Below are 12,363 nucleotides of genomic sequence, written 5' to 3' on the forward strand. Positions count from 1 at the left end.
CCCCGGCCCCACCCCTATGCCGCAGGCAAAGTGGAGGCACGAGGCATGGGGGTCCTGGGCAGCGGGCAGCGAGGGCCCAGAGCCTGCGTCCCCAGGAGCCCCACCGCCCAGAGGCCAGTGCTCCTTGCCTGTGGGGCTGAGAGCTCCGGGAGGGGACACCACCTCCGGGTAGGCCACACATGGTCCCCGGGTCCTGGCAGCACTTCGCCCCGGCCCCATTGCCCGGCAGCTGCTTCTCCTTCCAGGACCCAGGGCTGGAGGTCAGGGACGTGGGGGAAGGTTGCGCCCATCCCCTCTTCCCCAGGTGGGCAGGGGCAGGGACGGCTGGACTGAGTGTGGGCCTCAGACAGGCAGTTCACCCCCGGGCCCAGCCCAGCACAGAGTCGGGCATTGGGCTGGAGGAACAGGAAGGGCAGCCGGTGCAGACTGGTCGCCATCACCCCTGGGTGCTCACCCTGGGGAGCCGGGGGGTGCTGCAGGCAGCCGTGTTTACGAGCCCCACTGTGTGCCAGCCTGTCCGAGGCTTCGGGGCAGCGGTGGGCACTGGGGAGGGTGGCCCAGCCTGACCGGTGCGGTATCACGGAAGGCCACGTGAGACGTCTTCTTGGAGGACGTAGAGGCCATTCGTGTGCCAGGAGGAGAAGACAGGCCATCTGGGGCGGCAGCGGTCAGCCACGCTGAGGGGCTGGAGGCCCACGTGGCCATCACGGTCATCGGCAGGCCTGGGGCAGTGGACGGCCGTGGGGCCCCGTGAGCTCCGGAGCAGGGCCGGGGGAGGCCACCCCACCCCCACCCTCGCTGAGCCGGGTGCTCGGATGTCGGCACCCATTGCAGGCAACCTGAGCCCGGTGGGCGGTTTCCCAGGAGGGAGGCTGGTGAGAAGCGGGCCCCGTCTGCGTCCCTGGGAGGTGAGACAGGTGTGCCCCCGGCTGGTGCGCTGGCAGCCACCCGGCAGGCCCCGGGGGAGACACACTGGTCCCGAGAACAGGGTGCCTGCCACCAGGACAGCTGTGCCCGGCCCACTGGGAAGGGGCACACCTGAGTCCAGATGAGGCCGAGGCGACAAGGAGCCCCACAGCCTGCCTCCCGCCGGTGTCCCTGGCCGGACTGCTCCCTGGTCACTCCCTGGTCGGTCCTCAGCCTCCAGGCCGACCAGCGGGGCCAGCTGCCCGTGAGATCTGAGCTGGCCTGTCCCTCAGGTCACTGACGAGCAGTGACCCGAGCCCTGCCACCGCCTGGTCCTGGCTCCACATCCCCAGGCTAACCACTGTGGGCCAGAGGTCCCCACCCCTGGGCTCCCCTCTGACCTCCCCTGCCCTCCCACCCACCTCGCCCCGCCGGGATCTGCTGTCAGGGAGAACCTGCTGACAGCCCCGGCCAGGGGGGCCCTCCGGGGTGCTGACCTGCCTGCGCTCCGGGCTACAGCCGCAGACTCCCGGCCCGGCCAGCCCGGCCCAGCTCAGGGGCGCCTCCTGAGGAAGCCACGCGAGCCCCTCCTCCACAGTGACTCACGCCCCTGTGGCCTCCATCCCAGGCAGCCCCCTCCACGGGACTGTGCACTCCCGGCCAGTGGGCCCATCACACCTGGCCCCCAGGCCCTGGCAGCAGCACCGGGCAGCCATTCGGCCGACTGAGGAGGCCGTGACCACTACAAAGTCCCGGTACATTTCCAAGGTTTCAGGGCACGTCTGTGGCCTGGCCCGTGGGACAGCCGGTCTGCCCCTCTGCCCTGGGGGGGGGGGGGCGGCGGCTCGGGAGGGTGCAGGCGTCAGGCAGAGGTGCTTTCTGTCGGCACGGAGCTCAGAAGCCTCCTGCAGGCCAGGCCAGGGGCTGGGGGAACAGCTGCCTGCTCCCGGGCCCCAGGCACTCGAGAGGGGGACCGTAGGTGGACCGGCCGTCCTGGCGTCACAGCGACGGGGGAGGGAGGGCTGTCCCGGTCGGGGGCCAGGCCGGGGCCCTCCCTTCGGGCACTGTCATCAGGTGGGTGGGGTGGGAGGGCTTCCTAAGCGTCTGAAGCCCACCTGCTCAGCCAGCAGTGGGGGCCACCTCAATGACACCCCGCGCTCCCCGCCCTCCCGGCTCCGATCGGCCCCCTGCCCTTGTTTCTGGGTCACCTGAGCTGCCGACAGGGCAATTTATATCCTTCATTCAGCAGCCACCGCCGGGCCCACCCCTACACGTGGTCTGCCAGCCTTGGCTCTGCCCAGGGGCAACCGGGCTCTTGACTCACCTGCCAGGAGGCCCACTCAGCCACACTTCCTCCTTGACCGGGGCTGCCACCCGGGGCCCAGGGCCCTGCCCCCCCGCCCCCATGCTGTGCCCGGGGCTGGGCATCGCCCCCACCCCCACCCCCCACGGTCCGGCTCCCAGGGCTGTGCAGATCCTGGGCTGTGGCGTTTCCATTGGGCTCCCTGCTCCTTCTGAAACTTGGGGGCCTCCCAGCTCCAGAGCAGGAATGCTCGCCCCTTGCCCGGCCCGCACCCCGGCCCTGGCCTGGCACATCTCTCAGTCCGAGAATGGTTGCTGGCATTTCTTCAGTTTCTCTTTCAAGTGGCCCCTGGGGAGGCAGCCTTCTGGGCCCCGACACCTGGTCCTGCAGCCCCGAGGACCCCTCCAGCAAGACTGAGTGATGCGTCGCTTCCTGACCCTCGGGACCCAGCCTCCGCAGGAGGATCCCACCCGTGGGTCGGAGGCCGCTCCCTGCAGGGCGTGCACGCACAGAGTGTGGGGGCGGGGGGCTGGCTCTTCGCCCGGAGCAGAAGAGGTGGCCGGTGTCTGGGCCCCCAGGGGTCCCAGGACGAGGTGGGCTCTAGGCCCGTGCCCACCCTCGTTCTCCTCAGAGGAAGGTTCGGACCGGCCCTGCCCTGCCCACCCCTTCTCATCGGCACCACCCCGACGCCAATGCTGACGGGCCTGCCCGCCACGCCCAGAGGAGGGCTTGCCCTGTTTGATCCCCAGTCGGGGTTGCAGGTTCGGTCCCTGGTCATTCGGGCCTGTGACAAGCAATCAGTCCGTGTTTCTCTCTCACGTGGATGCTTCTCTCCCTCTCTTTCTCCCTCTGTTCCCCTCCCTCTAAAAAATAAATAAACAAAAGCCCTGGCTGGCATAGCTCAGTGGATTGAGCGCGGGCTGCCAACCAAAGTGTTGCAGGTTTGATTCCCAGTCAGGGCACGTGCCTGGGTTGCAGGCCATGGCCCCCAGCAACCGCACATTGGTGTTTTTCTCTCTCTCTCTTTCTCCCTCCCTTCCCTCTCTAAAAATAAATAATTAAAACCTTAAAAAAATAAATAAATAAACAAATCTTTAATTAAAAGTAAAACAAAAAGCCTCCTGCAGCCCGGGGGCCACGGGTTGCTGGGGGAGAGCAGGGCTGGCCGTCCCGTCCCTGCAGCCCACAGCCCTGGGACAGGGCCGGGCAGCGAAGAGGAGGCACCGGGAGCCGAGCAGAGCGGTTCCCAGGTGCCTGCCGGCTGAACCCGAGGAAGGCTTGGGGGCCAGGGCGCCCCCGACAGGACACCCCAGTCTCACTGGGGCGCACCTGGGGCTGCTCTGGTCTGGGAGTCCAGGGGGAGCAGGGGCAGAAAGCAGGGTGAGTTGGGGGTGGGGGATGTCCACAGCCTCCTTCCTCCCGTGCCCCCGGGCCCCACCACGCCCTCCCAGAGGTCTCCCCTCCGCAGCTCAGCTCTCCGGGGGACTGGCAGGAAAACAGGAAGGGCCGACCGTGCCCGCCATCAAGAACCCGGTGGCTTTGTCTGGGCCGGCGGGGCCTACAGGGCTGGTCTGACTAACAACTCACGAGAGTGTCAAGCGGAGGCTTTGTTCCCCTGCACGGGGGCCGCGGAGCCAGGCGGTCCGGCACCTGTGGATCCTGACCTGTGGGTCGTGGGGGCAGACTGGGCGGGGGCCGCTACTGAACAGAGGGGACGGGGACGGGGCAGGGGCAGGGCCACGCTGACCCAGACAACCCGTAGCGCTCTGGGATGTCTCTGCCTCGGGTGTGGGCGATGCGGGAGTGGGCGGGGCCTCACACAGTCTGGGCTCCAAGTGGGGGGTTCTCTGCAGCCCCCCAAGGCTGGTCTGCCCATCTGTGTCCCCAGAAGGGCTACTGCTATGGGGTCTTGGCCCTTGAGCCCCAGGAACAGGGAAGCTGGGGGTGACTCTCCTCCAGTCTTGGCGGCCACCTGAGGGCCAGCCGGCTGCCCTCAGGGAGGCGTCCGCCTGCCTGTCTGCCCTGGGCTGTGTGCGCCTCTCCTCCCAGCCAGGGGGCAGGTGGCGGCGGGGGCAGGGAGCGGTGCCAGACCTCATGAATTAACAGTGACCAGAGTAATGATGCTGGTGCCCGTGAGGACCCTAGAGGGGAGCGGGCATCCGGTACTGGACAGTGCCTGCACCCCCTTCCGTCCATCCCAGACACCTCCTACCCAAGCCCCGCCAGCCCGGGTCCCAGCCAGCTAAGCTCCTTAGCCCAGGACACAGTCTAGACGACATCTGCCCCCTATTGTCCACGGTGTCTTGAGACCCTCGGATGAGCCCTGGGGACCCGGCGGGGAGGCAGGGAGGGTCCCTGCCGATGCCCTACATGGGCGCCCAGGCTTCCCCGGCACGCGGGCCACCACCTCTCCGGCCACTCAGAGCACTCATCCTGTCACTGTGACCCTGGGCCCGGAGGGGGGCGGGGAGGAGGCTCCCCTGTTCTCCGGGGTGCAGTCGGGGCGAAGGAGTCGGGAGGAATGGAGCCTGAGTCCGAGTCTTCCCACCGACACTCCACCTCTGGCTGGTGGCGGTGGCCCGCCCCCACCCCAGTCTCCTAAGATTCAGAGAAGAAAAGGGAAGAATGAGGTGTCTGAGGATGAGGATTGAGGGGTGGAAATTACCTCAACTGAATTTTAAAAACCCCTGGCTGGTTGCCATGGTAACAGAAAGGTGCATCCCATTGCCATGGCAACAGGCAAACACCGAGGTCTGCTGCTGGGATTGGGGATTTGGGATGTGGCCGGAGGGGGTGGTCGGAGGAGGCTGGGCCTGGGATGTAGCGGGTGTGTGTGTGTTTGGGGGGGCGGCGGCTACGAAGCCTAGCACCCCACATCCCCACCTTCCCAGGGGCCAGAAGTCCAGGCTGGGCGCCCCGCCTGCCCCCAGCAGTGGTGTCGGAGCAGCAAGATGGCTGGGAGTCCTCCCCTGCCCCCCACCTGTCCCCCAGGTCTCCAGCCTCGGAGCCCCGAGGGGAACCTGAGTCTGCCTCACTGGGCGCCGCACTGGGCAGCGCCTGAGGCTTGGAGACCATCCAGGTGGCTCCGGACCTCGGAGAGCAGCAGCCTGGGAGTCACGCGGGTCACGGGTCCTGAAAAAGAAAAGTGGCCGGGAACCAGCTCTCCGAGGCCCGGAGGACAGCGGTGGAATGTCCTGAGAGTAGCTACACCCTCGGAAGATGACCACGCACTGCCGCGGAAGGCTACTCAGGGGCAGCCTCCCCTCCAAGACCTGGACTCCAGGACTCCGGACCGAGCAGCAGCCCGGGTCCAGCGAGAGGGCCAGGGAGGGGCAGGGAGGCCCCCCGTGCTGCCCCCAGCAGCCACGCTCTCAGCAAGCCCCGGGCGGCCTGGCCGGCAGAAGCACCGGCCACATTCCACAGGTCCTGGCGCAGGCTCAGGACCGACTTACGGACCATCAGTCTCTACTGACCCTGCCAGGTCCACGGGCTCCAGGGACACCCTGCCTGGACACTCGGGCTCACTGGCCCTGGGGCCTGACCTCCGCCCTCAGCATCGGTCCCCGGGGCTCCCAGTGACACCGGAAGATGCTCGGCAGACACACCTGGGAGCCCCTTGGCTCCGGAGTCTCGGGCTCTTCCATCAGCGCGTCAGTGTAGCCGAGGTGGCGAGGCTCCTGTGTGCGGGCTGCCCGTGGCCTCGGAGACCCCGCGCTGGGTGTGCACGCGCCCACGCAGGGCAGTCAGCAGAGGGGGCGTCCACCTCCCCGACCCGCCAGCCCCAGGCAGGCCTGTTACATAGGGTCTGGCCCTGCGAGAGTGCGGCCCAGAGCAGAGCTCACAGGACCTGCAGCTCCAGCCAGGGAGGCTGCCTGGGGTGGGCAGAGACAGGGGCCCGTTGGTCCAGGGGAAAAGCAGCCCCCCAGGCACGTGAGAGAAGCCCCCTGGCTGCAGAAGGAAGGAAGTGAGGCAGAATCCGGGCACTCTGACGCCTCCCGCCCCCTTCGAGGCACGGTCCTGGCGGCCCTCCCACGAGCACGCCCACTCCTGGGCACGTGGACCCAGGGGCCCACGCAGGGGCTGCAGGCAGAGTCCGGCTCCACTTCCCCCAAGGTGGCCGACCCTCCTCGGGGCAGGGACCTGGGAGCTGCGTCAGCTCCTGCAGCTTCAGCTGCTCTGTGGCCCACGGGAGCACCTGGGAGGCACGCCCACAGCCCACCCAGCCCTGGGAGGAGGACCCCAGCCCTGCCGGCCCATCAGCCTCCACCTCGCACCAGAGAGGGGGGCCTGGTGGTCTTCCAGTCAGTCAGAGGGCTCCGGGGGCGCCAGCGAGCCTGGGGAGACAAAGGTGTGGGGCCCGGGAGGCAGAAGCCAGAGCCGGCAGTGGGGCCCCGCCCCCAGCCCCCCTGGGCTGCCCCGCCCTCTCGCCAGCAGCCCTGAGCCCAGTTTGGCAGAGCGGGGCTGCCTGCTCTGGGGGGGCTGCACCCTGTGGGCGACCCCTGGATCACACGCCCCCCCAGGAACACAGCAGTTGGCTACCCTGGCCCTGGAGCAGGCAGGAAATACATCCCATGTGCAGTGTCCCCAGTACAGGGCCTGCCAGGGCCAGGCACAGCGCCCTTGGCCAGTGTCGCCCCTATCTGTATCCATCCAGGACCCGAGACCCAGTGCTGCCCCCAGAAATGCAAGCCCCGTGGTCTTGACCCTGGCTGTCCTGCAGGCTCCCAGCACGAAGGCTGGGGCTGGGGCCCGGCAGATCCGGCCTATCTTGTCATTAATATTTATCAGGCCTTGGGGGCCCGAGCCTGCAGCTGCCTTGGGGCTGGGAGTGGGAGTGGGCAGAGGCCTCAGAAGGGTCTCAAAGCCCTTCCCTAATGAGGGTGTGGTGAGGGGACAGGGCCACCTGGGCCTTGGGATCCTGGGGGAGGGAGAGGACAGATGGACAGCGGGACAGAGTCGGGGTTGCCTGGGGAGACTTGGGCATCCTCCAGCAACCAGGCCTGGCCACGCACCCAGGAACTCGGCGGGGGGGGGCAGGGGCCATGGAAGCCCCCTCCCCGGACCCCGGATGGTCCTCCCACGGAGGAGCCCCGGGAGCTGTGCTGCCCACTCACACACAGGCCACAGGCCCTGGTCTCGCTCTCAGAAGGCTCCTGGCCGCGCGGCCCAGGGAGCCGGGAGACCCGTCCTGTGTCGTCCTCCCAAGCTGTGCTCCTGCGGACGCCGGTCCCTGCAGAGCCACGTTCTCGGGCACGCAGAGTCCGTGAGGAGCCGTGCCCCGTGAAAGCCTCCCCTCACATGTCCTGCCCCGCCGGGAGGCGCCCTCTGGGACCGGGCTCCATGTGCCCCTTCTGCTGGAGCCAGGCAAAGGGGTGCTCCGGCTGCTCCTCCTCCCTCCACCCTGCAGAGCTGTGCTCTCTCTCCACCATCCAGGAGCCCCCGCCGCCCAGCCCAGCACGAGACCCTCTCCTTGCCCATGGGACCCCTGACCCCAGGTGCTGGAAACCCTCTGGTAAGCAGAGCGGACCCCTGTGTGTGTGTGGGGGGGCACTGCCCCGAGTGCCTGCCATGCACGCCCCCCGCCCCCTCATTGGCGTGTCCGTGGGACCCACAGGTGGGACCAAAGCCCTCTGCTCGGAGCTGAGCCGCGCAGCGGGGCGCTGGGTGCCTCCGTTTCCCCAGTGCTGGGTATGGAGAGCGAGGGGCTGGAAGAGGGCGTGGGGGGGTCTGGGGGGGGCAGAGGCTCCTCCTCACTGCCACAGGCAGGCGCAGCTGCAGGTCAGGGGGGCTGCCTGAGCCGGCGAGCACCCCCAGTAGCTAATGAGGGGCTGTGGGGGAAGGGACAGCCTCAGGCACAGCCTGGGGGGAGGCTGCCTCCCGGAGCCCAGAGCCTCATTAGTGGAAGCCGAGGAGGGAGGCAGCTAAGTGGGTCAGTCCCCTCCCCCAGCCTGCCTGACAGGTGTGGGTGGGAGGGAGGACTGTCAGCCCCATTGAAGTCGGTCCCACTCTGGGTCCCCTCTCCCGCCAGCCCCCTCCCCCCCCAGCCCCCACCTCCTCCAGGGGCCCTCCCCCTAGGAGCCCCCTCTCCCTGTCTGAGACCCCTTCCGTGGCCCCCTTCCCCTTCCTGAGCCCCACCCCCTCTCTGCGCCGCCCATCCCCCTCCCTACGTTACCCCCACCCCCCAGGTGCTGGCCCCTCAGCCAGCCTCCCCAAGGCATCCTGCAGACGGAGCCACACCTGGGAGAAATTGAAATCTTAGACTCGCTCCCTGCCCCCGCCCGCCGAGCAGACACCCCCGGCCTGGCCGGGAAAGGCAGTAAAGCACCACTCCGCTGGGGCCGGCTGGGCTGTGCCAGAACAGGCAGCCAGGTCTGGGGAGGGAGCCAGGCAGGGGGCGTGGGCTCCAGGCCAGGGCTCCTCTGCCCCCCCCCCACAGTCAGCCGTCTCGGGGTGGCTGCTCGGGGGTCTCCAGCTCCCCTCTTTGCTCACAGTTAGGAAGCCGATTCTCCCGGCAGGTCTGTCTCAGGCGCAAGGTGGGTGGAGGAGAGGGGGGGTTGCGTCCCCAGACCTGGGGTCTCCTCCTGCAGGGTGGGGGGGCTCACAGAGGATGTGCTGTCTGGGTGCCCCTCCCAGGTCAGGACGGAGCCGAAGGAGGACGTGATGGATGCCCCAACTGCCACCCCCCCCAGGCCCCCTTGCCCCTCCAGCCTGTGGCTGGGCCCCTCCCTGATCGAGGACCTGCCAGGGCCCCCACTTCCTGTCCAGGCCACCGTCCGCAGGCTCTGAGGAACCTCGGGACCGCCAGCTGCTCCCAGGGCTGAGGGTGCAACGTGGATGATGCTCTGCCACCCTCGATGTCCTTGTCCCTGATGTCCTCCCAGGACACAGTCCGGGAGGGGCCGGTCCATCAAGCCCCAGCACAGCCCGAGGCCCGGCCGGTCACCGTCTGGCTGCACAAGAGTTAATCCCAGGCTGCCCCCCCCACCACGTGCGCACAGTCAAATTCCAGGAACGATTTCCATTAAGGACGCTTGGAGCAGATTTCATTTACATTAATAAGAACCAGAAAAAGTGGGGGTGGGGGTTGTGCGCCCGCCTGCTCGCTCGCTCGCTCGCGCGTGTGGTTGGTGCTCAGGGCTTGCGTGCGCCCGGCGGAGACGGGGCGGCGAGCGCGGCCCGCGGGCCTGGTCTCAGAGGGGCCCAGCCGCACCAGCGCCACGGCGCCGCGTCTGAGCGGGGAGGCAGCACCCAACGGAGGCCGGGGACTCCCAGCCCGGGGGGCCCCAGGGGTCTCCCGGTCCCAGGGCACGGGGGAGCCCCGCCTGGGGTGACGCAGAACGCCACCAGCCCGGGGAAACGAAGAGCACGGAGGCATGTGTCCAGAGCTGTCGCCATCTCGGAGCCTCAGTTTACCCGTCTGTCTGAGAGGCTGTGCCTCCCCCCCCCCCCCCCAGTGTGTCTGCAGGTGTTAGAAGGGAGGTTCCCAGCCTGGAGCCTACCCATTTTAGGAGCACACGCCCCCCCTTTCCTCAGCCTCCCTTCCCCCTTTCCACTCTGCCTTTGGGCCCTAGAGCTGAGCCATGGACCCTGTTGTCGGGAAGCTCAGGAGCCTGTTGGGGGTGGAAACCCCCAAGATCCATCTCCCTGGGCAGGAGGGAGCCGCAGCGACTGCGTGCCTGAGCGCACGCAGCTGGGCCGGGGCTCTGCCAGCCTGAGCCCGGCGGCCCTTTCCCTTCCCAGCTCCCAGCTGGCTTCCTTCCTGCCCGGGTGGCAAGAGTCTGATCCCGGCCCGCGTGGCCTGGAGCAGGCCGCAAGTGTGCACAGGGCGAGGTATCCTGACCGGACCCAACCTGCCCGTGAGCAGGGGATCAGCTGGGGAACAGGATTGATGAGCTTGCACGTTCCACGGATGAAGATGGGGTGCGGGGCGGCTGGGGTCTGCAGGCATCTGCCTGTCCTGCCCCAGCATACACCGAGGGTGCTGGGGAGATGTGCCCGTGCACGCCTGTGAGCGCAGAGGGCTGCCCCTCAACCCAGCTGGGAGCTGGGGAGAAAGAAGAAGGGGAGGAAGCCCCCTCCCGATGCCCCCCAGGATTGGAGCCTGGCCCTGCCTGTTCCAGGCCCCACACATCTGGACAGGGCATTGCAGCCTTCGCAGAGCAGGCTGGGCCCCCACATCTGCACCACCCCCGGGCTCGAGCAAGGGGATCCAGGGGGCACTTAATTACGTCCATGAATCATTCTCGAGTAGCTCTGTGCAGCCAGGCTCAGGGTGGTGGCGTGGTGACGCCTGCCTGGAGCTGGGAGCCCGGCCTGGGTGCACCAGGCTCTGGGGGTCTCCGTCTGGCAGGAGAGCTGGCAGGGGTCCTGTCCAGGCCTCCTGGCCCCTCCTTTCTCCCCCCTGCCTGCTGCAGCCTCACCTCCCCCACCGGCGTGCAGAATCCACCGCTGCTGCCGCTTGGCTGTCTCAGGCTGTGTTATCTGAAGGCAGCCAGGGGGTGGAGCGGAGCCGACTCCCCCAGACCCGGCCGCCCCCCACCCCGCGTTATCTTGTCCCAGCAGCCTCCTCCCACCCCTCGCAGCCTCAGACCTCTCTGCTCCTCTTCCCAGCATCCTCTGGGCCTCGCTTTGTCTGCAGTTGTCTTTTTTCCTGCCTCTCCCTATCTTCTCTCTCTCCCCAGGGCATTGGGGGGTGGCGGCCGGGGGGGGGGGGGGGCACATCCCAAGGCTGAGTTGACTCCACCCTCAGCACATCAGCGGGAGCACGTCTTGCCCAAAGCTGGAGCCTGACCCTGTGTCTGCAGTGAGGGACCTGTCTTCCCCGAGCGAGTCACTGCAGCCAGGGGCCATCAGGGGCTAGCTGGACAGGGCCACCTGGGGCAGAACCCAGGCTCAGCCCTTCCCCACCTGGTGACCTCCAGCCACTTCTGCTTTGAGCCTCAGTCTCCTTTGTATTTTTTTTAGATTTTATTTATTTATTTTAGAGAGGGAAGGGAGGGAGGGGGGGAGAGAGAGAGAGAGAAACATCAATGTGCGGTTGCTGGAGGCCATGGCCTGCAACCCAGGCATGTGCCCTGACTGGGGATCGAACCTGCGACACTTTGGTTCGCAGCCCGCGCTCAATCCACTGAGCTATTCCAGCCAGGGCCTCTCAGTCTCCTTTTTAAACAAGGTGGACATGGTCCAAGGACTAAGTGGGGTAAGCGGGCTCTGCCCCTGGGTTCCTGCCCCCACTGGAAATTCCAGCTCCCTCCCTGCCCCCTTTCTGGAGGCTGGGTGAGAGCGACGGGCACCCCCTGCCTCCCTCTGAGCACCCCGGGCCGCTCAGCCCCCACTCCCCGGGCTGGAGAAGACGACAAGAGGCGGTGGGTCTGCAGCGGGTTCTGCCAAGGGGGTATTTCTGTGAGTCTAACCAGACAGAGGGGTGAAGGGCGCGTGAGAGGCAGAAATACATTTTACCGACCGCAGAGATCATCTGCTTGGGTTGGAAGGAACTGCTAAGAGACTGAAGCACGTCATGGCAGCCTGGCCCTTGCCCTGCGGTGCAGCAGGGGATCCCTGGGGGTGGGACACCTGTCAAGAGCATGCTGGGCCAGCACCGACAGGGCTTCACGGCCTGAGTTCTGGCCAGGTGTGCTTGAATCTCGGAGAGACCCTGGAGCGCCCCAGGACTGGGTGAGACAGCCCTCCCACCACCAGCACCTTAGCCAGCCTAGCCCCATAGATGATGGAGTGCTGCCACCTGGTGGTTACCAGCAGCACCGTCGCCTCCTCCAGGGTCCAGTCTGGGGGCAACTTCCCCCAACTCCCCTGCCCCACCGTGCGCGCACACTCGCACACGCGCACACACACACACACACACACACACACACACCTGTCTCTGAGGGCGTCCCTCGGGACCCAGGGTGGCTGGTGGCTGGGCTCCGGGCGCCCTTGAGACCCCCCAGCCAGACCGCATGCCTGGGGAGCTTAGCTCAGGCCTGGCTGCTCATCTGGGCTTTGAAGGGCGTTTGATGCGCGGCCATGGCAGCTGCTCCTGGACGGCCCTCAAAGCCCCGCACTTCGCAGCAGCTGTCCCAGCCGAGGGCAGGCTGGGCCTGGAATCCCTGGAGGTTCCCCGCGGCTCAGCGACAGACCCTCCCAGCTCAGAATCT

Source organism: Phyllostomus discolor, chromosome 7 (genome assembly GCF_004126475.2).
Source record: "Phyllostomus discolor isolate MPI-MPIP mPhyDis1 chromosome 7, mPhyDis1.pri.v3, whole genome shotgun sequence".
Classification (NCBI taxonomy): domain Eukaryota; kingdom Metazoa; phylum Chordata; class Mammalia; order Chiroptera; family Phyllostomidae; genus Phyllostomus; species Phyllostomus discolor.